General features: G+C 36.8%; 1 pseudogene; it reads left to right on the top strand.

Moving 5' to 3' along the window:
• LOC137760613 (BRISC complex subunit Abraxas 2 pseudogene) overlaps positions 1-24,352 on the top strand; it is a 178,224-nt pseudogene extending 153,872 nt beyond the window's left edge.
• The last annotated feature ends 927 nt before the right edge of the window (positions 24,353-25,279 follow it).

Raw genomic sequence — 25,279 nt, 5'->3', positions numbered from 1 at the left:
AATGGTAAAAGGGTTATCCAAAGAGCCCAGAAGGGAGATAATAATACCCTGCCTTAAATGTGGCAGAATAATAGATTAGGAAAGAAAGCCTCAATGCTGTGGTATATAAGAAGTGTTCCCAAAAATTTGCTATAAAATAGACATCGTTCAGATTTTAACTATCACTTATACAAGTCTATATGTCTATATCTTTAATTTTTGTTAACCTATATTTCTGCCAATTGAACATTTCTATCTGTAATTAAACATGGCATGTACCAAACTCATTATAGCTTGCTCTGCCTACTCTCTGCCTCTATAATTTACCTATCTCATGTGTCAATCTCTCAAGCTCTAACATATCAGCTTCATTTTTGAGTTCTCCTTCTCACCACTTGAGAACACACCAAAAACCTGTCCCTTTTACCTTCTAATTGCTGCTAATCTCTGTCAGCTCTTCATCTCTTCTGACTTCCTTCAAATTCTATTTCCAAAATTATTTTCTTAAAAAAAAGTCTAATAGCATCACCTCTATTCTGTGCTTGGAAATACTGTCCTTCCCTGTTGACTAAAGGATAGAGCCATCCTTTTAAGTGGGGGCTTAACATGTTCTGGATCAGACTCCACTCTTGCCATTCCTTCCTCATCTGAGCTAAGGCTGTTCTCTTAAATAACGCAAGCATTAAATCTCTGTATCATTGGCATACCTTGTCTCCTCCACCTGAACTGTCCTTCTCTCTCTTCTCTATTTGGCAAAAGCTCACTCATTCTTTAAAATTGTTTGCTTCCTCTTTGAAATTGGTTATGTAGATATTATATATATATCTGTCCTGTCACCATGCCTCACCATCCCTCAATGTCACCATTTATATAAAGATAAACAATTTAGTCCTGCCTTTGTTTCCTCTATTGAAGTCAGTTTTCTCTTCATGAGTCAGCATTTTCTCTAATCATCTGGTGAATTTGTTAGTCTGGAACCTTCCCAAGACTTTCTAAAGGTTGAAAGAAATGATTCCCATTGGTTCCCCTTGGTCCCCTATTCTTCAAAATATAAATACCACTTAGTTAAATTTAATTCCATTTTTTTGGCCTGTTTTACCTTTCTATAAAACAACTAAAAACTGCTTATTTAATATTTACCACAGAATTTACTAATTTTCAACTCTGTAGCAGCAAACCAATTCCAAGGTCACTTTCCAAGTCTTTTAAAAAAACAAGATGGCAATGTGCCAATGGATTGGTACAGTGTCCAATCCTAATGAAAGATTAAACATTTTAGCTAGCAATTCCAGTGTCCTCTGACTGCTTTAAAAACATTTGGTTGCATGCCATCTGTTCTTGGTGATTTATTTATGTCTTGTTTGTCAATTTTTTTTCTAAAGCATCCTCTCAACTTATTTATTTATTAATCAATTCCTCTGGCCTATGCACTATGAAAGTCAATATGAATGTATTAAACAGATAACCTGTGCCCAGCATAGTGCTGGGTAATGTGAGAAATACAAAACATTTGAGATGCGCATCTGTTCTCTAGGAGCTTGTCTTTCATTGGGGTAAAAAGCAAAAACAAACAAAAAAATGGAGAACATGTAACTCAAATGACCCGGGTGCTATTAGCTGCAGGTACAAAATACATTAAGCTCCAGATTTTAATGTCTGTTTAGTTCCTTCTAGCAGCCCTCTTCACTTCCCTGACAAGCCCTCCCATTACTCTGCAATTTCTAAGACTTTTCTTAAGAAAAGTCTACTCATATTCTTTTGTGTTAGCATTCTCTTGGGTGTTTATTGCCCAAAAATGTTTTGAGAGAGATATTTCACCATGGCCACTGCTGTCAGTGGTACTGAAATTTTTGCCTCTCTGTCAGGCATAGCTGGCACTACCGATACTTCTTGTCTGCTCTACACTCTGGCTTGATGCTGCCACTTTGGTAGAAAAATGGGAAGAATTTTGCTATTCCTAAATCTCTGTTCCCTAAGCCCTGACGTATGGCTGACTGCATGCCTAGTTTCTCACTATCCTTTGTCAAAATGACCCCTCATCTTCTGCTTTGCACCTCTTTTTTAGAACTTGAGGTGGGTGGACAACTGACTTCATTTTCTATTTTCTCAGCTTGGTTTCCTCTGCCTCTGGTCACCATGCTCCATCCTCTTTCTTCCTCTTGGAACCAAAAACAAAATTTCTCATTCATATAGATTTATGCAAAGAAATGCTGGGAGCTATCATTCGTCCTACATGTCCAATCTTCAGTTGCTACCTACCGAATAAATCCACAGTAGATCTTAATTAATCCTCACAGCAACCCTACAGGGCAGGCGATATTATTTATGTTTTACAGCAGAGTGTACTAAAGTTTAAAGAAAACTAGCTCAAGGGTACACAACTAGTGAGATTCCTTTACTCGAAAATGTTGGCAGCCTATTTCGTGTGTGGGAAACTACAGCAGTTTGATTGCTTTGATTTGCATTCCTTTATATATATATGTGTATATATATATATATATATATATATATATACATACATATATATGTATATATATATATATATATACACACAAAAGTAATATCTTGATTACAGAGAAATGAAAAAAAGTGAATTGAAGACATGATAAAACTTTAAGTTAAATTCACTTTGACTGATCGATCTCTCCCTTGAAATCTTTATTTATTTATTTATTTTTTAACTCTAATGTAACCCTCTAAGCCAAACTTGAAATCATAAACAATAAGGCCAGTGCTCAAATCAGGCATCATCTGCTTCAGAACTGGTCATGTCTCAGTTTCTGATTGGCAAGCAAATCACAGCCATGTACTTATTAGACTGTTAGACTCCCTTCCAGTATAGTCTTCAATTATCTTTGTTATTGTACAGCAAAGAACATTTGCTTGATGAAGTAGGGCTGATTTGCTTATTGTATGTCTCTGCATTCCCATTAATCTCTCCAACTCTGCAATTTGTGTTGGTTTTCTAGTTATTAGTGTGAATTCATGACAGTGTACTTTATTATTAGTGCTGCCTCCTAGCCGTACCTAACCATTTGGAATATGCAGAAAATGTGACAAATCTCCCAGCCCTGAAGTCTTTGGAGGCTGAGTATGAATGGCTACACTGCAGCAAACAGACAAACACAGGTGCTGATGTTAAAGAGTGAATAGAAATCTATTAACATTTTTAGTCATTGAAACAGCTGTCTCTTCCTTCTTCTCATCCCTGTGGCTTAAATGGAGTTTTAAAAAATGTATTTTTATATGTTTTTGCATTGTCACTTCTTCATTTTGGTCCTTTGGCCTTTTGGTAATATATCTATTCCATGATGACACTATACCCAGGGCTCTATTTTACTGTAGGATTTTAATTGGAGAACGTCTCAAGTCTCTTAACAGAGTTCCCTGTTAGGTGACTCACATGAACTCTCCAGCTTATAATTAAATACTGATTAACAAATGTTCTTATTATGTCTCTTCAGAAGATCCCAAATATCAAAAGATTGTATTCTTCAACTTTGGGGATAACCTGTCTTTTCCATTCACAGGACTTTCCTAAGCTTCTTCACATAGTACCTGACTAAGGGCAGATCCAGGTAGGGATCTTGACCTCACTCGACTACTACTTCTAGGAAAAAGGAAACACCAAGAAATTTCAGAAGTTTTCTAATGAATTTCTCTTCCTCTCAGTAGTGTACTATTTCCATTAGACAGTAGAACTCTTGCTTCAAGGATTGAAAAATGTAAATTTAACACAGGATACAGGGATTCACACACCACATATAAAGCGTAGCATGTGAGCAATATTCAAATGGCAAGATTACTGGAAATAATTTTTTGGACAGAATTGAAAGGTTTTTCTAAAGAATGGATTTTGAAAAGGGGAATAATGGAGAAAATTAAATGTTCTTTGGAGGAAGATGGTAATGATCAAAGTATTTGTGTTTTTGCACATGGAAAATACCTTCATGTTTAATCTCTCTGAAAAGTATAGCCCCATTCTTTCCAGGTAAATATCCTGAAGTAAGGGAAACATATACTCTTTAATTTATATCTCGTACTTTGTTAACTGATCATTTATGATATTGTGTATTTTGGTATTGACTATTAGACCTTTCCAGATGCCAATGGGAATGATCATTTCTCCATTTCTGATCAAGTATTATCATATTCTGTATTGTGCAAAGATGCCCTGTGAGGTGAAGTATATGAATAATGATGTTTTATGACTGCAATTATTCCTCAGTTGATTTTTCATTACTCATAGTGTGAAATCTGAGTGAAATTTACATTCTCTTCCTATAGTTAAATGTTACTATCAATTTAGTATTATAAATTTCTGCCAGATGTAATCATGCCTCATTTCCAATACCGAATTGTCTTTGAGTGAGCGATCATATTTCTTTACCAAGCCTTTTGAATTAATTACTAATATTTTCAATCTTGTAGAATTTCATAAATCTTACTCATTAAATGAAAAATCATGATTCGTTCTGAATCATTAAATGTAAACTTATGACTAAATCTAACTCAATTCACGATAGTATCTTTCTAAATTCCATGTTTGCCCCAATCTCCATGAAACCAGATGTATTTATATGCTTGCTTCACATTTGTATTTTAGCCTTTATCCTAGTTTATTCTTTCCCAAATAGTTCTATATTTGTGCCTTGAAATCTTCCAAAAGGTTTTAAAGCCACTTCCTATTGGGTTCACTGTGGCTTGGGGGTCTCAGATTATTTTTCAAATCTGTATTCTTAGGAAAATCTCAATAGCTTGATTTTTATTTTCTTTTCAAAACACTTTGAATAGATTTTTCATTTGTTTGTTTTCTACACCAAATCATGTTCATACGTTTGGCCAAAAAATTAAACAATGATTTTGTAAGACATTCATTGCAAACACAAGGGATCATTTTAGTCACATGTACCCTTTTAATTTTTTTTTCTATTATAAGTAAATAATGCTGTGATGAATATCCTTATACATATTTTTGGTGTATATTTCCACTTATTTCCCTGAGATAAACATTTAGAAGTTGTATCACAGGAAAACATTCTTATTTAGACAAATTTTTATCTTTGCTCAAATTTGATATTAGAATAATATATATATGGAATTAAGTGTTTGCATATATTTATTGACCATTGATGTTTCTTCAATTATGAATTGCCTGTTTATGAATTTCCTTTGTCCACAAGTCTATTGGAGTTTTCATCTTATTGATTGGCAAGAGATATTAATACATTTGTGGTATTAACCCCTTGAAATATTCTTCTTATATACATATTTTATTTGTTCAGCTCTATTAATGTTTTCTTTATAATTCCTTTCTATTCTTTTCAACCAATAACTTATTTAGTACTGTCAAATTAATATTTACCCTTTTTTATTTTTTTCACTTTCCATTTACCACTTTAATACATTTATAATTTGTTTTGTTTCTCACAAAACTGATCTACTGTACCCACACTCTTGCTTTCACCATTGGCCTCATGCTTAGTATGCCATTAGAATTGCCTTTTAGAACATTTGATTAATATATCCTCTTGCTTATAATGCTCATTTTCCTCTTTCTTTGTCACTAGCAGCTTTACTGCTCTGACTCCAACTGGCCTCCAGCACAACTCAGAGGTGCCACAATGTGATAGGCTGAACAATGGCCCACAAAAGATGCCCTTGCCCTCAGCTCTGAAACATGTGAATAGGTTACACTACATGGCAAAAAGAACTTGGAAGATGGAATTAAGGTCACAGCCCTTAAAATAGGGAGACTACCTTGAATTATCTGTGTGGGCCCAGTGTAATCAGATGGCCCTTAAAAGTGGGAGAGGAAGGCAGAAGAGTCAGTCAGAGAAATGTGATGGAAGAATAGGCAGGAGACATTCAAGGTACGAGAGAGACTTGGCACTCTGTAGCTCAATTTGACAGTGAAGGAAGGAAGCCATGAGGCAGAGAGTTGTTGACCTTTAGAAGTTGGGAAGAGTTCTCAGCTGACAGCCAGCAAGGAAATGAATACCTCAGTCTGACAACCACAAGGACCTGAGTTCTGCCAACAACCTGAATGAGAAAGGAAATGGGTTCTCCCCTAGACACTGAAAGGAACACAGCCTTGCCAAACTTTAACTTTAGCCCAGGGAGAGCCATGCTAGACTTCTGACCTATAATACCATACAAAAAATAAGTTTGTGGTAATTTTTTACGGGAGCAATAAGAAATTAAGCAAGGCTTTATGGATTTTGATATTGGGCATGTCTGGTTCAAACCCTTACTCAATCCCTTAATAGCTAACTGAGTAACTGTTTACCACCTACCTCATGGGGCTTTTGTGAGCCAGAAAGTAGTAATGACAGTAGTAACAATAATGACAACAATAATACTAATAATATTTTAACAATATAATACTATAGATACATACACATATTTAAAAAATAATGATTGTAGGCAATACTTATTGAATGTTTACTATGTGCCAGATAATTTTTTAAGCACCTAATAGGTACTACTTCTTTTAATCCTTAAACTACATCTCTGTTAGATGGTGTTATTATAATCAATTTTTTTCTTATACCTGAATGATATTTATTTAAAAAATAAAGAGACAGAGGAACAGAGAGGATAGATAACTTGCTTAAGCTCATACATTTAGTCAAAGAGTGTTGGAGCCAGTACACTAAACCTAGACAATGTGGCCCAGAGCCTGCATGTTTAATTACCTTGTTACAGCTGCTCTATTATTCTTGTTGTTGTTTTAATATTATTAACCATTATGTGACAGCTGCTCAGTTATCATTGTTTTTGTTATTACTACTATGTTATTATTATCATCCCAATACCAGTCAAAAGTCCACAAATGATACAAAGATAGTAATGGGAAGACTTGCATATGGGGTTTTGACTTTGAACAAAGATTGTCTTTGAGCCTGCCGTATGGTTTGATCAAAGGGCCAGTTCAGATACACAGAGCCTTTAGACCTGGTTTGGGAGTTGGCAATTCATCCTGGAGTCAAGTGACCTGCTGTTAAGTACCAGCAATTATTAAATTTGCCTGTGAATTTTGAATAGTTTATTTAATTTCCATGTTCTGATTATATAACTGATCTCCCTAATAATATCTTTTTAAAATCACTAATTAAATTAGATCAATTGTTATTATAACTATAAAAATAAGAGATAGATTGTTCAAATATGAGGTTTTATATCAGCATAACATTTTTTAAGAGTTAATTGTGAAAAGGACAGAAATATGAATTGTTGGATTTTTCACTTATACCCAGAGGGTCTATATGTTTTGTTCATCAGCATAGTTGCTTTTATAACACGTTTCCTTTGGTTTTCACAGTGTTTGGTCATGGGACTGTGGCTGAAAACGCAGAGTGTGTGAGAAGTGAGACAGTGAGATACAATGACCAGCTGTTCAATATTATGATACCACTGAAATGAATAACTCTATCTTCCTATGTGAAACAAACAGTACCATGCTCTACAGCAGCAATGTGTGCAGAGAGGAGATAGTCTGAGTGCTTTGGATGTGATGACAAAGACAGGGCTGAAAGCCACAAATGAATTCTTAGTCAGATAAGACCCCTGGCCCCTACTAAGTAACGCTGTACCAGGTTGGCCTTCAGGATCCCACAGATGGGGCCTGCATTTCACTTACTGAAAGGGCAGCAATCACACTTCTCCCCCAGTCAGAACAAAAAGGATAATTGGGAGGCCTTGGGGGGTGAGAGCAGGGAGATTGTTCCAGTTAATCCTGGAAGTCCCACAAATCTAAGCCAAAGGAAACAACTTTAATCACCTCCATGATCTTCCACACCTTGCTCAGTACTCTTCTGGCTTTTCAATTAGCGTTTCACTTCTTTGGCAAACGATTCTCTCTGCTTATGATTTATATTTATGGTACTCGTTTATTTTCAGTCATGGGTCATGGTAACTCAGGAAAAGTTCTAGCTTAGCGATTTCAGCATCCTCCTAATCAGCCTCCTGGCTTAACCTTACCAACCCATTCTTCACCCAGACACAAGTGGGATATCTCTTAAGAGCAAGTCTGATTGTGACCTTCTTGCTTATCCCCAAGCCAAAATCCAACTCAAAATCAAAGCCTCTTAGTATCAGTTACCTTACTGTGAGGAGAAATTCCACATTTCTCAATACATCCTCAGAAGTCTTTATGCCCAGGGTACCTCTCCCTTAACTTCTCCAAGCTCATACTTTGCGGCAAACTACTTCCCCTGCTTTGCTCTCTGCATGCTCCACTGCTCCAGCCACCACAGACTAGGCTTCTGTCTTCAATGTTTCCTGCTTGCTCTTGTTTCCATGTGTTTGCATTAGGTCTTCTTTCTGCTTGAAATATTCTACCACCAAACACTAACCTTTACCTGGAATTGCCTCTTCATCCCGAAACCCTCAGTTTAGGGGTTTCGTAGATACTAGGATGGATTTAAGTGACTTTAGACTGTGTTCTTGTAATGCCCTGAATCTTCCTGATTTAACACTTAGCATCAGTGAATAGCATCTGGCTATTTTCTGTATCTCCCAGTAGACTACAAGTTCCCTGGGAATATGGCCCATCTCTTGTGCCCATCACGGTGCCTGGCACACTGGACAATGAGCATCTCTTTGTCATCTTTCTGTTAACCTGGTACACTTTCACCACTCAGTGTGTGCACAAGCATTTGGGTTGATCAGTTAAATCTAAATCCACAAGATAAAAATTCCAAAGTTATGCTTTATGCTTTACCAGATTGCCTTGATACTATATATCAAATAATTAAAATAATAAATGAATTATTCTTTTCTGCAATTCCTTTCCCAATTTATTATCTGTATGTCTACATGAGCAGGAGCCTCAAAATTTTGCAATCTGGTAGAAATTGTTGCTATACTGTCACATAATTGCTTTTTTCATAAGCTAAAAATGTATTATCTTTTCCTTAATAAGCAGAACAATAATCCTTTTATGTATATGTGCATCTGTCTTTGAATGTTGATGGTAATTTCATATGCATTGTGTTATTTATTCCTCATAATACCACCTTGAGGTAAATAGTACAATTTTTGTTATCTCTGTTTTATTGATGACACAACTGCACTCAGTGTGCTTACTGTTTAGCCTGAGTCACCAGACAGTGAGTGACAGAGTAGATACATCTGGTTCACAATGTGGAGTCTAGTTTATTTTCAGTTCTGAGTTATTTTGAGACTCCTCTGGTTCAAAGCCTAAAATAATTCATACTGTAAACCCCATGACAACAAAGCCCATGTATGTTTCCTTCACCAATGTGTTGCCCATCATGGGCTTGGCAAAGAGTAGGTACTTAATAATTACATGTTAAGTGAATTAATGAATTAACCTATACTAGGAATTCTTTTCATTGCCTTTCAAGCCTTTTATATTTGCAAATGGCATACAGAGATGGCACCTTCTAAGGTACCTAACATGAAGAGGGATGCAGGATATTGAAGGGAATAGACAGACTCAGAGATGAATCTTGGCTCTGCTATTTATTAGTTTTGTGTTTTGGACCATTATTTGAATTCTAAATCTCAATCCTATCATCTAGAATTTCCATCATCTGGCTGGAACATAAAGACAATATTACTTGCTTCATAGGGTTTTTGTGGGAGGTAAATGAAATAATGTATAAAAAGTATGTGCCACAGGGTCTAGCATTTAGTAAACACTAGATAAATATTAGTAGCTCTCTTCCTGCTATGAGGGAAATGTGTTAATTCATAGCCATTTAGGTCAGCAAGAGAATCAATCATTAAAAAATTTTTTTCTAAATAGTCATTATATATTTATAATTCCAGGCTGCTTGATTTATATGTACTCTTCGTAGCTGCTTCTAAGCAGTTTCCAGCTTTTGCATACCCCCAGAGTTTATCTCATTCTTCTATGTAGGTTGAAAATAAATTTTGAAAATCATACCAATATAACTCAACAGTCTTTCAAGCTAGTGGATTTAGTTGTGAGTTTTAGCTAGGAAAAATAACAACCATAGTAAAATGTTTTGTAAATCCATACCTGATTGGAGAGAGGATATTAGAAGTTAAGCTCTTGATTTCAATATATCTAGGCATTAAGCTACCTTTTGTATTTTGCTTGGTATGCTAATCCACACAGAAAGCATTACAGAAATCAGTTCATGAAGTCCTCTCTAAATGATTCCTTTAACCATGTGAGTGCCAAAATGTGCAGTTTTTCCTTCCATTCTAACTACCTAAGGACCCACAAAACAACATTAGTTTTGCTTTTAAACAAAAATTATACTAGGCATGAGTTGTGTTCGGGGGTTAAGAGAACAGTGATACCGGTTTTTGATTCCTTTATGTTGATATCTTAATTTAGTTAAATTAGTTCAATCTGTCCTTTCCTTCAAATGCCTTTGTTAAAAAAGATAAGTTGAAAAAATATGTTCTTAGCTATTTCTACAGCTGATTATTGCTGCTTGTTAAGTTTTGGCGACTCCTTTCCCTGTGAAAATATGTGTGGATTTCTGAAGCAATGCACAATATACATCAACTGTTTCTGTAGTCTTTGCAGTCAGACTGACCTTGGTTTGCATAGGGGCTCTGATTTGTTAGCTAAGTCGTTTTAACTGATAAGATTCTCAATTTCCCCACTGGTCAAAAGCAGCGATTAATATCCGTCTAACCAGTTTGTTGTGTGGATGAAATAATATATGTAGAACTCTCTGTCTGGAGCAGAAGTTCTATAAACATTAATCCCTTCTCCACTTCTCTCTGTTAAGTATTCTTTAACCATTTACATACTTCTGATGGTTTTATGTCTAGTAATAATACCACTTTGCATATGTAACACATTCCAATTCTGCCAAGCACTCTCCCATCCTATATTTTATTCTCATAACAAACCTGAGAGATGGGTACCCCTTCTGTTTGGAAGGTGAAAAAATTTATTAAGTTGTAAAGTTCTTAGATGTCAAGGACTATGCCTTTTGCTGTTTTCTTTGTTCTTCAGGCCGAGCTTAGCACAGAACTTGGCATACATTCGGGCTTTATAAATATTTGTTGGACAGAACTGATTGATGGGAAGAACAGTAACTTGTCCAAGGTCACACACAAGGTCTTGATGGCAAGATGAGAACACGGTTCCTCTGACTTTCAGATTTTTCCATTAGACAAGTGGTGAATAACATTTTAATTTTTTTTCTCCACAAGGTCAATTCAGGGAAAATAAAAATAGTTATGTGCCACAATTTCCCAATTGAAATGAAAATAGCTTTATTGAGTCTTAAGGAAAAATATATTTCTCTACTTAGATTACTTACTTCTGCTGTAGTAAAGTGCCAATGAGAAATATTAGCACTATTTTTTCACTAAAATGTTAATATCTGGGTATATTTGAGAAGAAGCCACCCAGAGGCACTTTCCAATCTTTTATCCCTTATATTTGCAGAACACTTTAGAATTCACAATGTGCTTTCACAGGCATTATCTAATTATGTTTTTGAAACAATCCCAGGAAGAGGTATTACTACCAACCACACTTTACCAGGGATGCACTAAAGTTGAGAGGAGGGGGAACGACTGGCCTAAGGTCCCAAACCAAGTGCGTAGAATAAGGCATTTCCTTCCATAGCATATATACTGAGGACGTCCTTTGCCTTTTCTGGGTACTGAGAGTGGAGACAAGATATATTCCCTAACCCAAAACAAAACAAAACAAAAAATCTGAGCATTTGGGCATTTCTCTGTCTTTCCTCATGAGGCTTTTTTTTTTTTAAATCCAGCTGAGTACAGGAACCTAAGAATGAACCAATCCAAAAAAAAAAAAAAAAAAAAAAGATTAAAAAAACTACCTTATTGACCTGGAGGCTTTCTGCTCTGAAGTCTCTGCTTTGTATGGGTAGTAAGGCTACAGTGGGAATTATACTGTGAGCTACAAAATGAAGCTTCGTGGTCTTTAAGCTGCTCTGCATGACCTAGTTGGATGATTGATGCCACCAGATCAGAGGTCTGTTCTGGTTCATGGAATGCCAGTGATTTGGTACAGATTTGACTTGAAATATCTAGAAATGATCAATTTTGTTATAGTCTGCACATATGATGAGACTTTAGAAATTTTTTACTAAATATGCATGTAGTGATCTTTCCTTCCCACATTTATACATCTTATTTTTTCATATACTCCTCATTTGATTTTGTTTACTTGCAGTTGAAGACTGAAGTAAAATAAGTTTATCTAACCAGGTTGCCCACTGTGAGCAAGTGAACAGAGGTTTTTCCTCACCATTTGTCTTCCGGGAGATCTCCAAGCAGGTGCATATTTGCATAAAGCACCAAACCAGGAAGTATGAGGAGAGAGTAAGAATAGCGGGAGGGCGGGCGGGGAGGCATGGCTTTCTGACGCTGGTCCTGTCTCTCTGCATTCAGTCTCGCCCCACTGGTCTCCTTCTCTATCTCCCTTCTATGGTTTCTCATTTGTCACCTCTACATGAGGTTAGAATTAATTTGAAGCTTTTTTTTTTTTAAAGATTTTTTCTTCTTTTGATTCTAATACATCCTCTCTCATTTATATTTCACAGTTTAGTGTTGTAAGTGACATCATTTTCCAAATTCCTGTAAAATGACAGGGTTGTCTACAATTGTGATACTGATAATATCTTTTTCAGGGAGAAGGAACACTTGCAGGAAGTTTTGTTGACCTCAGACAACTTGCTATTCTTGGAGAAATCCAGAGCTGCTTTATATTTCATTTTCTGCTTTCTGACCCAATAGAAATAATCATTGACTTGTTTTAGACTTGGTTGTGTTTGCTAGCTGATTGATGAAGTCCACATTTAGTGGACTTGCTAAGTTTTTCTGTTCGTTCTTTGAATAATGCTGCTGAAAGTGAAATTAAACCCTCTATAGTAAGTGCTGTCTCAGTGGATGAGTGGATAGATTTAATCCATGGTAAGGAGGTCACCTTAGAGTTGGGTACATATAATTCTTTCTTCTTCTTATATTGTCTTACATCTGCATTTCTAAAATATTGCTATGTACTTTTTAAATCAAAGAATAAGTGCAAAGATAAATCAATAAGGAGTTCAGTGAATTGGAAATCTTCACAACATGTAATTTGCAATTATTTTGTCACTTTTGTGATGTTTATTAGTCTCCATATTTCCAACACACTAATGACTATATAAACAAAATTTGGGGTTCAATATATCTTTGTTTAATGAGAATCAAAATCCCAAAACCCATGCTCATGTCCAGAATTTCCCCAAAATATAATTAGTATAAATGATGAGAAAAGCTTGTGCTTTTATTCCCCCCATGTGGTAATTCAGTTTATTGTCAAAGATAGCATTCAGTCCAATGTTGTTCATGTTTAACAAATACTTAGAAGTCACCTAACTGCCCAAGTCACAATGCTCAGCCCTTAAATACTAAGATGCAATCCTAGAGTATTGCAATAGCTTCTTAACTGATTTCCTTTCATTTTGTCTCTCTGTACACCCAGATCAATCCTCTACACTAAGAATTCCTTTATGAAGCCATTTCTGATTCCTCATCAGAATTATTTCACCCTCTCTTCATTCATTTATGGCATAACGCTTATTCTTGTTTAATGGCATATGATATATATTATCATTAGACAACATATTCATTACAGATACTGAAGATGATTAGTTACAGATGTGTGGCAGATACAGATGCAGTGTGGCTACCCCTACATCCCATGCATTTTTAAGATAAACTATTGAGAATTACAAACACACAAAGAAGTGCACAGATCATGTATATGTTTCTCAATAAATTTTCACAAAGTGAACATGTTCATATAACCCCTTTCCAGAGCAATAAATGAAATATTACCAAGTTCCCAAGTGGGGGCCTCTGCTCCCTCCCAATCACAACTCTCCTCACCAAAGGTAACACCAGCTCACCTCTCATCACCATAGATGAGTTTTAGTTTTTTGTGTCTGGATTCTTTTGCTCAATATTAGGTGTGTAAGTACTGGCATTGTTAGTAGTTTATTTATTAATACTGCTGTTTAGTATCCCATTTTGTGGATATACTACAATTTATCTATTCATTCTACTTTTGCTCACTTGTTTGGTTTACTAGTTTGGGGCTATTAGAAAGAGTGCTGCTATCTATATTCTAACATATAGCTTTCAGTAAACATTTATATGCATACATTTCTGTTCATTCATTTATCCTTCTCTTGGGATATTAAATTGCCAACATGAAATCAAGAATTGCATTCTATTTTGTTTTAAATACAGGAATGTGTTTCTGAAAATATTTGAGTTTTGAAGGCAAGTAAAGGGAACTTCTTAAGCTAGTCCACTTTCCAATTCCAAACATTAAGACTCTTAAGTCTGTTTCAAGTTCTATTTCCCAGAAGTAAGCAAGCAAATTAATAGAGACTATTAATTTAAAAAAATCCGTTCTCAGTTTAAAACAAATAAGCAAACCAAATATTCTGTAACATCAAAGAAAAAGGAGAAATCACAAAATTTAAAGGTAATATGAATTCCTAAAGAGGAACTTTCACATGAATTCCTAGAAAGTTTTATAAAAACAACTCATACCAATGGTTAGTAAACTGAAACTTAACAATGAACCCAGAAAGACTGAAATAATTTCTAAAGTGTAAAAAGTAAAATCAGTATTGAAAACATTTAATATAGTGTAGTTGAATTGTCCTTGAAGAAAATCAGATAAGTGAAATAGAAGACAGATTGGAGCAATTTTATTCCAAGAGGAGAAGGAGAATGAAAATATACTATGTAAGTAATAGGAGTCTCCTGAAAAGAGCACAGAACAAAGAGGGATGACTAAATAAGCAAGGACATAATAAAATAACATTAAAAATCTAGAACTAAAGTAAATAAATTCTCAAGATTGAGAACTAAGAGAAATTAAAAAGGCCTACTATGTTCCAAGTAAAATGTACAAATATAAACTACTACTGAAAGACATTAACAATTTTAACTTTAATTTTCAATGCCAAAACTCAATGAAATAACATATCAAACAAATACTGATTAAATATTGGGTTGGCCAAAAAGTTCGTTTGGGCATTTTTCATAACATCTTACGGGAAACCCAAACGAACTTTTTGGCCAACCCAATAATTTATTTAAATATCTTTTCCTGAATAAAACACTGGCAGATGTAATATAACATCTTAAACATGGAATTCCACACTTTGAGCTCAACAACAATGTCTTTTTTCTTTTTGCATTTTCTAGCATTTTGTTCACTTAGCACGTCTTCCTATTTTATCTAAATTGATCATCCTTTAGTCTTATATAAATACATATTGTGCAGGTTATATCTTAATATATCCCCAGACATTCAAAAAGACTCATGGGATCACTGATGAACACAAAGAGTTAAATAATTGATTTCTCAAAGTATAGGTACAATTTTGTACCAATAATGGAATATCCACTAAATGTGGCTGTTGTTTTTGAAAAGAAACACTTAGGTTTAATTAAACAACATCATTAAGACAGGGGAAAGACTAATAAAATAAATTAGAATACAGAACACCAAAATTGAAGGAGAGCTAGTACTGAAAAATCTTAACTGGTATAACTGCTGGAGAAAAGTAGGATATAAAAGAAAAAAAAAATGGTGACAATTAATGGACTCTATCTTCAAGATAAAATACAGATATATGGGAAGAGTCAGAAGGTAAGAGAGAAGCTATAAAAGTGTTCAACTGTTCTTTCTTCAAAGGCAGTATGGAAAAAGACTACCCTAATATTTCAAAACTCGTAATACATTACAAAATGAGTAATTATGCAATTAAGAAGGAAACAGTAGAGGAGCTTCAAGACGGCAGAAAAGTAAGACATGGAGATCACCTTCCTCACGACAAATACATCAGAAATACATCTACATGTGGAACAATGGCTACAGAACACCTACTGAACGCTGGCAGAAGACCTCAGACCTCCCAAAAGGCAAGAAACTCCCCAAGTACCTGGGAAGGGCAAAAGAAAAAAGAAAAAACAGAGACAAAAGAATAGGGATGGGACCTGCACCAGTGGGAGGGAGCTGTGAAGGAGGAAAGTTTTCCACACACTAGGAAGGCCCTTCGTGGGCAGAGACTGAGGGTGGCAGAGGGGGGGAAGCTTCAGAGCCACGGAGGAGAGCTCAGCAACAGGGGCGCAGAGGGAAAAGCGAAGAGATTCCCGCACAGAGGATCGGTGCCAACCAGCACTCACCAGCCCGAGAGGCTTGTCTGCTCACCCGCTGGGATGGGTGGGGCCTGGGAGCTGAGGCTTGGGCTTTGGTCGGATCCCAGGGAGAGGACTGGGGTTCACTGCATGAACACAGCCTGAATGGGGCTAGTGCACCACAGCTAGCTGGGAGGGAGTCCGGGAAAAAGTCTAGAGCTGCCGAAGAGGGAAGAGACTTTTTCTTGCCTCTTTGTTTCCTGGTGCGTGAAGAGAGGGGATTAAGAGCGCCACTTAAAGGAGCTCCAGAGACGGCCGTAAGCCGCAGCTATCAGCGCGGACCCCAGAGACGGGCATGAGATGCTAAAGCTGCTGCTGCAGCCACCAAGAAGCATGTGTGCGAGCACAGGTCACTCTCCACACCGCCCCTCCCGGGAGCCTGTGCAGCCCGCCACTGCCAGGGTCCCATGATCCAGGGACAACTTCCCTGGGAGAACGCACGGCGCACCTCAGGCTGTTGCAATGTCATGCTGGCCTCTGCCGCCGCAAGCTCGCCCAGCATCCGTACCCCTCCCTCCCCCCGGCCTGAGTGAGCCAGAGCCCCCGAATCAGCTGCTCCTTTAACCCTGTCCTGTCTGAGGGAAGAACAGAGGCCCTCAGGTGACCTACATGCAGAGGCGGGACCAAATCCAAAGCTGAACCTCGGGAGCTGTGTGAACAAAGAAGAGAAAGGGAAATTTCTCCCAGCAGCCTCAGGAGCAGCAGATTAAATCTCCACAATCAACCTGATGTACCCTGCATCTGTGGAAAACCTGAATAAATAACGAATCAACCCAAATTGAGGAGGCGGACTTTGGAAGCAATGATATATATATTTTTTTCCCTTTTTCTCTTTTTGTGAGTGTGTATGTGTATGCTTCTGTGTGTGATTTTGTCTGTATAGTTTTGCTTTTACCATTTGTCCTAGGGTTCTGTCTTTTTTTTTTTCTTTTTGTATAGTTTTTAGCACTTGTTATCATTGGTGGATTTGTTTTTCGGTTTGGTTGCTCTCTTCTTTCTTTCTTTTTTTTTTAATTACTTTTTAGAACATTTTTTTAATAATTATTTTTATTTTGTATTTTAATAACTATTTTATTTTACTTTATTTTATTTTATCTTCTTCTTTCTTTCTTTCTTTTTTCTGCCTTTTATTCTGAGCCGTGTGGAGGACAGGCTCTTGGTGCTCCAGCCAGGCGTCAGGGCTGTGCCTCTGAGGTGGGAGAGCCAACTTCAGGACACTGGTCCACAAGAGACCTCCCAGCTCCACATAATATCAAATGGTGAAAATCATCCAGAGATCTCCATCTCAACGCCAAGACCCACCTCCACTCAAAGACCAGCAAGCTGCAGTGCTGCATACCCTATGCCATCCAACAAGCAAGACATAAACACAAGTCCATCCATTAGCAGAGAGGCTGCCTAGAATCATAATAAGGCCACAGACACCCCATAACACACCACCAGACATGGACCTGCCCACCAGAAAGACAAGATCCAGCCTCATCCACCAGAACACAGGCATTAGTCCCCTCCACCAGGAAGCCTACACAACCCACTGAACCAACCTTAGCAACTGGGACAGACACCAAAAACAGCAGGAACTACGAACCTGCAGCCTGTGAAAAGGAGACCCCAAACACAGTAAGATAAGCAAAATGAGAAGACAGAGAAACACACAGCAGATGAAAGAGCAAGGCAAAAACCCACCAGACTTAACAAATGAAGAAGAAATAGGCAGTCTACCGGAAAAGGATTCAGAATAATGACAGTAAAGATGATCCAAAATCTTGGAAATACAATGGAGAAAATACAAGAAACGTTTAACAAGGACCTAGAAGAACTAAAGAGCATACAAACAGTGATGAAAAACAAAATAAATGAAATTAAAACTTCTCTAGAAGGGATCAATAGCAGAATACCTGAGGCAGAAGAACGGATAAGTGACCTGGAAGATAAAACAGTGGAAATAACTACTGCAGAGCAGAATAAAGAAAAAACAATGAAAAGAATTTAGGACAGTCTCAGAGACCTCTGGGACAACATTAAATGCACCAACATTCGAATTATAAGGGTCCCAGAAGAAGAAGAGAAAAAGAAGAGGACTGAGAATATATTTGAAGAGATTATAGTTGAAAACTTCCCTAACATGGGAAAGGAAATAGTTAATCAAGTCCAGGAAGTACAGAGAGTCCCATACAGGATAAATCCAAGGAGAAACATGGCAAGACACATCGTAATCAAATTGGCAAAAATTAAAGACAAAGAAAAATTATTGAAAGCAGCAAGGGAAAAATGACAAATAACATACAAGGGAACTCCCATAAGGTTAACAGCTTATTTCTCAGCAGAAACTCTACAAGCCAGAAGGGAGTGGCATGATATACTTAAAGTGATGAAAGGGAAGAACCTACAACCAAGATTCCTCCACCCAACAAGGATCTCACTCAGATTCGATGGAGAAATCAACAGCTTTACAGACAAGGAAAAGCTAAGAGAATTCAGCACCACCAAACCAGCTCTACAACAAAGCCTGAAGGAACGTCTCTAAGTGGGAAACATAAGAGAAGAAAAAGACCTACAAAAACAAACCCAAAACAATTAAGAAAATGGTCATAGGAACATACATATTGATAATTACCTTAAACGTGAATATATTAAATGCTCCAACCAAAAGACACAGGCTTGCTGAATGGATACAAAAACAAGACCCATATATATACTGTCTACAAGAGACCCACTTCAGACCTAGAGACACATACAGACTGAAACTGAGGGGATGGAAAAAGATATTCCATGCAAATGGAAATCAAAAGAAAGCTGGAGGAGCTATACTCATATCAGATAAAGTAGACTTTAAAGTAAAGGATGCTACAAAAGACAAGGAACTACACTACATAATGATCAAGGGATCAATCCAAGAAGAAGATATAAAATTATAAATATATATGCACCCAACATAGGAGCACCTCAATACATAAGGCAACTGCTAACAGCTATAAAAGAGGAAATGGACAGTAACACAATCATAGTGGGGGACATTAACACCTCACTTACACCAATGGACAGATCATCAAAAATGAAAATAAATAAGGAAACAGAAGCTTTAAATGACACAATAGACCAGATAGATTTAATTGATATTTATAGGACGTTCCATCCAAAAACAGCAGATTACACTTTCTTCTCAAGTGCACACAGAACATTCTCCAGGATAGATCACATCTTGGGTCACAAATCAAGCCTCAGTAAATTTAAGAAAATTGAAATCATATCAAGCATCTTTTCTGACCACAACACTATGAGATTAGAAATCAATTACAGGGGAAAAAATATAAAAAACACAAACACATGGAAGCTAAACACTATGTTACCAAATAACCAGGAGAGCACTGAAGAAATCAAAGAGGGAATCAAAAAATACTTAGAAACAAATGACAATGAAAACACGACGATCCAAAACCTATGGGATGCAGCAAAAGCAGTTCTAAGAGGGAAGTTTATAGCTATACAAGCCAACCTCAAGAAACAAGAAAAATCTCAAGTAAACAATCTAACCTTACACCTAAAGGAACTAGAGAAAGACAAACAAACAAAACCCAAAGTTAGCAGAAGGAAAGAAATCATAAAGATCAGAGCAGAAATAAATGAAATAGAAACAAAGAAAACAATAGCAAAGATCAATAAAACTAAAAGCTGGTTCTTTGAGAAGATAAACAAAAGTGATAAACCATTAGCCAGACTCATCAAGGAAAAGAGGGAGAGGACTCAAATCAATAAAATTAGAAATGAAAAAGGAGAAGTTACAACAGACACCACAGAAATACAAAGCACCCTAAGAGACTACTACAAGCAACTCTGTGCCAATAAATTGGACAACCTGGAAGAAATGGAAAAATTCTTAGAAAGGTATAACCTTCTGAGACTGAACCAGGAAGAAATAGAAAATATGAACAGACCAATCACAAGTAATGAAATTGAAACTGTGATTAAATATCTTCTAACAAACAAAAGCCCAGGACCAGATGGCTTCACAGGTGAAGTCTATCAAACCTTTAGAGAAGAGCTAACACCTTTCCTTCACAAAGAAAGAAAACTACAGGCCAATATCACTGATGAATATACATGCACAAATCCTCAACAAAATACTAGCAAACAGAATCCAACAACACATTAAAAGGATCATACACCATGATCAAGTGGGGTTTATCCCAGGAATGAAAGGATTCTTCAATATATGCAAATCAATCAATGTGACACACCATATTAACAAATAGAAGGATAAAAACCATATGATCATATCAATAGATGCAGAGAAAGCTTTTGACAAAGTTCAACACCCATTTATGATAAAAACCCTCCAGAAAGTAGGCATAGAGGGAACTTTCCTCAACATAATAAAGGCCATATATGACAAACCCACAGCCAACATCATCCTCCATGGTGAAATACTGAAACCATTTCCACCAATATGAGGAACAAGACAAGGTTGCCCACTGTCACCAGTGTTATTCAACATAGTTTTGGAAGTTTTAGCCACAGCAATTAGAGAAGAAAAAGAAATAAAAGGAATCCAAATCAGAAAAGAAGAAGTAAAGCTGTCACTGTTTGCAGATTACATGATACTGTACATAGAGAATCCTAAAGATGCCACCAGAAAACTACTAGAGCTAATCAATGAATTTGGTAAAGTAGCAGGATACAAAATTAATGCACAGAAATCTCTTGCATTCCTATACACTAATGATAAAAATTCTGAAAGAGAAATTAAGAAAACACTCCCTTTTACCATTGCAACAAAAAGAATAAAATACCTAGGAATAAACCTACCTAAGGAGACAAAAGACCTGTATGCAGAAAACTATAAGACACTGATGAAAGAAATTAAAGATGATACAAACAGACGGAGAGATATACCATATTTTTGGATTGGAAGAATCAACATTGTGAAAATGACTATACTACCCAAAGCAATCTACAGATCCAATGCAATCCCTATCAAACTACCACTGGCATTTTTCACAGAACTAGAACAAAAAATTTCACAATTTGTATGGAAACACAAAAGACCCTGAATAGACAAAGCAATCTTGAGAAAGAAAAACGGAGGTGGAGGAATCAAGCTCCCTGACTTCAGACTACACTACAAAGCAACAGTAATCAAGAGAGTATGGTACTGGCACAAAAACAGAAATATAGATCAATGGATCAGGATAGAAAGCCCAGAGATAAACCCACACACATATGGTCACCATATCTTTGATAAAGGAGGCAAGCATATACAGTGGAGAAAAGACAGCCTCTTCAATAAGTGGTGCTGGGAAAATTGGACAGGTACATGTAAAAGTATGAAATTAGAACACTCCCTGACACCATACACAAAAATAAACTCAAAACGGATTAAAGACCTAAATGTAAGGCCAGACACTATCAAACCCTTAGAGGAAAACATAGGCAGAACAATCTATGGCATAAATCATAGCAAGATCCTTTTTGACCCACCTCTTAGAGAAATGGAAATAAAAACAAAAATAAACAAATGGGACCTAATGAAACTTAAAAGCTTTTGCACAGCAAAGGAAACCATAAACAAGACCAAAAGACAACCCTCAGAATGGGAGAAAATATTTACAAATGAAACAACTGACAAAGGATTAATCTCCAAAATTTACAAGCAGCTCATGCAGTTCAATATCAAAAAAACAAACAACCCAATCCAAAATGGGCAGAAGACCTAAATAGGCATTTCTCCAAAGAAGATATACAGATTGCCAACAAACACATGAAAGAATGCTCAACATCATTAATCATTAGAGAAATGCAAATCAAAACTACAGTGAGATATCATCTCACACCGGTCAGAATGACCATCATCAAAAAATCCACAAACAATAAATGCTGGAGAGGGTGTGGAGAAAAGGGAACCCTCCTGCACTCTTGGTGGGAATGTAAATTGATACAGCCACTATGGAGAACAGTATGGAGGTTCCTTAAAAAACTACAAATAGAACTACCATACAAACCCACAGTCCCACTACTGGGCATATACTCTGAGAAAACCATAATTCAAAAAGAGTCATGTGCTAAAATTTTCATTGCCGCTCTATTTACAATAGCCAGGACATGGAAGCAACCTAAGTGTCCATCAACAGATGAATGGATAAAGAAGATGTGGCACATATATACAATGGAATATTACTCAGCCATAAAAAGAAACGAAACTGAGTTATTTGTAGTGAGGTGGATGGACCTAGCGACTGTCATACAGAGTGAAGTAAGTCAGAAGAAGAAAAATAAATACCATATACTAACACATATATATGGAATCTAGAAAAAAATGGTCATGAAGAAACTAGGGGCAAGATGGGAATAGAGACACAGACCTACTAGAGAATGGACTTGAGCATACGGGGAGGGGGAAGGGTAAGCTGGGACAAAGAGAGTGGCATGGACATATATACACTAACAAACGTAAAATAGCTAGCTAGTGGGAAGCAGCCACATAGCACAGGGAGATCAGCTCGGTGCTTTGTGACCACCTAGAGGGGTGGGACGGGGAGGGTAGGAGGGAGGGAGATGCAAGAGGGAAGAGATATGGGGACATATGTATATGTATAACTGATTCACTTTGTTATGAAGCAGAAACTAACACACCATTATAAAGCAATTATATTCCAATAAAGATGTTAAAAAAAAAAAGAAACAGTAAAATAAGAGCATAAAATAGGATTATAGAAGATGACATCTAAATAACAATTAGAACAATAAATTTTAATGCTTTAAAATCTCTATAAAAATCTGAAGGATCTTATATTGAATTGATAAAATATATTAAAAATATAGAATACATTTTTTAGACTCTACATGTTAAAACCTATGGGGAGTGCTCCAAGGCCCACACCCAGTTCCCTGGGTTAGCGCTTCTCTGAGGTCTGCCTTCATCATAAATTGGGGGTCCTAAGCACAGATGTATGCCAAGCAGAATCTCACTTGCTTCCCCTTGCCCTTCCTTGCCAGAACCAGATTGACCCCCTTCATGGAAGCACCAGCCTAAGCATGATTATATTTGGGGACTGCTATTTTTAAGTGACAAATTTGAGGAAGGATTTTTGCTGGAACAGGTAAGACAAGGTGAAACCTTTAGCACTGGTCACTCACAAATCAACAACGCAGAATTTTTGCAAGTAATTGAAACCATTAGCCTTCTTCAAAACTTTTTAGTTTTTATAACTAGGCGAGCAAAGTTAGTAAAGACAGTTTGCATGGTATTCTTATAGATCAGAGAAAGTTATTGGTGGGTACAGCTTCTGGCAAAACACACAGCAGAAACACGCAGAGAGGAGATTTTCCACAAGCAGCTCACCAGCGTTCTCCCCAAGCCTGACCTCCTTTTCCTTCTCTGCAGTTTCATCTCCACAGCCAACAACTCCACTCATGCTTTAGTAAATGTTCTCTTGAGACTAAATCGAAGATGGAATCAAAGGAAATCCTTCGCTATTCCCAACGTAGGCAAGATTAGCCAGCATGAGTACAAAGTGCCTTCAGTGCCATATCTTAAGAGTTATGCCAGTTATTAAAGAGCATGGTAATGACTTTTTTTTTTTTTTTTAAACAAGGACGGAGTAATGAAAGACATCAGGGCTATTCACAGGTTTATATCGCACTTCACGCAGGCAGTGTGTGCAGCTGTGGAAAAGAGTGAGTGAGTTGTTGAATCTTGTCAGGCAGAAGTGAACAAATTAAAAAGACAAATCACTCAGATGAAAAACAAACAAAAGAAAAGAACAAGAAAGAAGATTGCAGCAGGCAATGGTAAGCAAACAGATGCCGTCTGAAAGTTTGGAACCCATGTTTGGTCCTCCGATGCCATGCGTCTGTAGCTGAGGTAGAAGTACACTGGGAGATGCAAAACCTTCTGAACCTCCTCCCTCTTACTCTGATTTTAACCCACACAGTCAAGAAACCACTTCGAGCCTTTCTCACATGGAAAGTAGAGTATGTATGCCTTGATCTCAAGCCATGGGCTCTTCCAATTATGCTTCCATTGGTGCCAGACTGAAATATCCTGGAAGTGAAGCAGGATGAAACTTTGATTGACCCCCGCCCCCCTAACATTAGGGAATACTCACGTTTGAGGAATTTGCCACCACTGTCATATACCCAAGAGGGCTCCAGGCACACTCAGACCTCCCAGAATTAATTCAAGAAGATGCACTCTCCACTTAGCACCGTTTTTCTGAATTAATTATTGAGACAATATTTGAAAACTTGTTCTGAGGGAGAATTGCTTTCTCAGATCCCTGGACTCCCAAGAGGAGAGTCCTTGTGTACAGAACTTGTTGGAGCTTCACATATGCAGATCCTCATCTTTGGTCCCAGTGTGCAGGTTTTAAGACACAACCATTAGGATAATCAAATTGCCTAATTCTGGTGTGATTCAAGGGTGTACAGTTAAATTTAGGCAAAGTAAAATTATGAACATAATTTTTGTTCTTTAAAATAAATTAGAAATTAGAGACTAAGCACAAGTAATCTATAAATGTTCTATAATTAATCTGTAAATGAAAAATTTACTCCTTGCACTATCATGCCTTGAAATTTACTTTTCCCAAAAGAAAATGAGTTTAGCAGAGATTTCAAAGAACTTTCTTTCTATGATAAGCCAAGTTCATCTTTACCAGAAAACTTTTAAAAATAATTCCATGAAGTCTGATTGGGACAAATCAGATATGTCTTCTCTTGTCATATTGGATATGACTTTGTGAGATCAAAATAGAGGGCTTTGCTTCAACTTTTTTCTACTAGCCTAATATGTATTGCCACTTAAAATGATTGTAGAAATGCTAATTACCAGTAAGTAATCATCCAAATAAGTATGTCATCAAATAAATTATTTTTCTTTTGGAGGATTACAGTGACTGCTATGTTGTATTAGCCAATTTATGATCTCAGTTCCAGTCTTAAAGGAAGGACGTACAGCAATGGAGGACAGAAAGGAATTATGTACCAGACTCAAATTTTATGATGAACAGATTTCAGACACAGTGTATTTAGTTCAGTTCCTATGTAATGCATTTAATTCATTTAGATTTCCTGACAAATCCTGGTGTTAATTCTATTTGTGGAG

This window comes from Eschrichtius robustus, chromosome 3, assembly GCF_028021215.1.
Source record: "Eschrichtius robustus isolate mEscRob2 chromosome 3, mEscRob2.pri, whole genome shotgun sequence".
Classification (NCBI taxonomy): Eukaryota; Metazoa; Chordata; class Mammalia; order Artiodactyla; family Eschrichtiidae; genus Eschrichtius; species Eschrichtius robustus.
The sequence above is the reverse complement of the archived record's forward strand: the minus strand, read 5'-3'. Positions and strand labels throughout refer to the sequence as shown.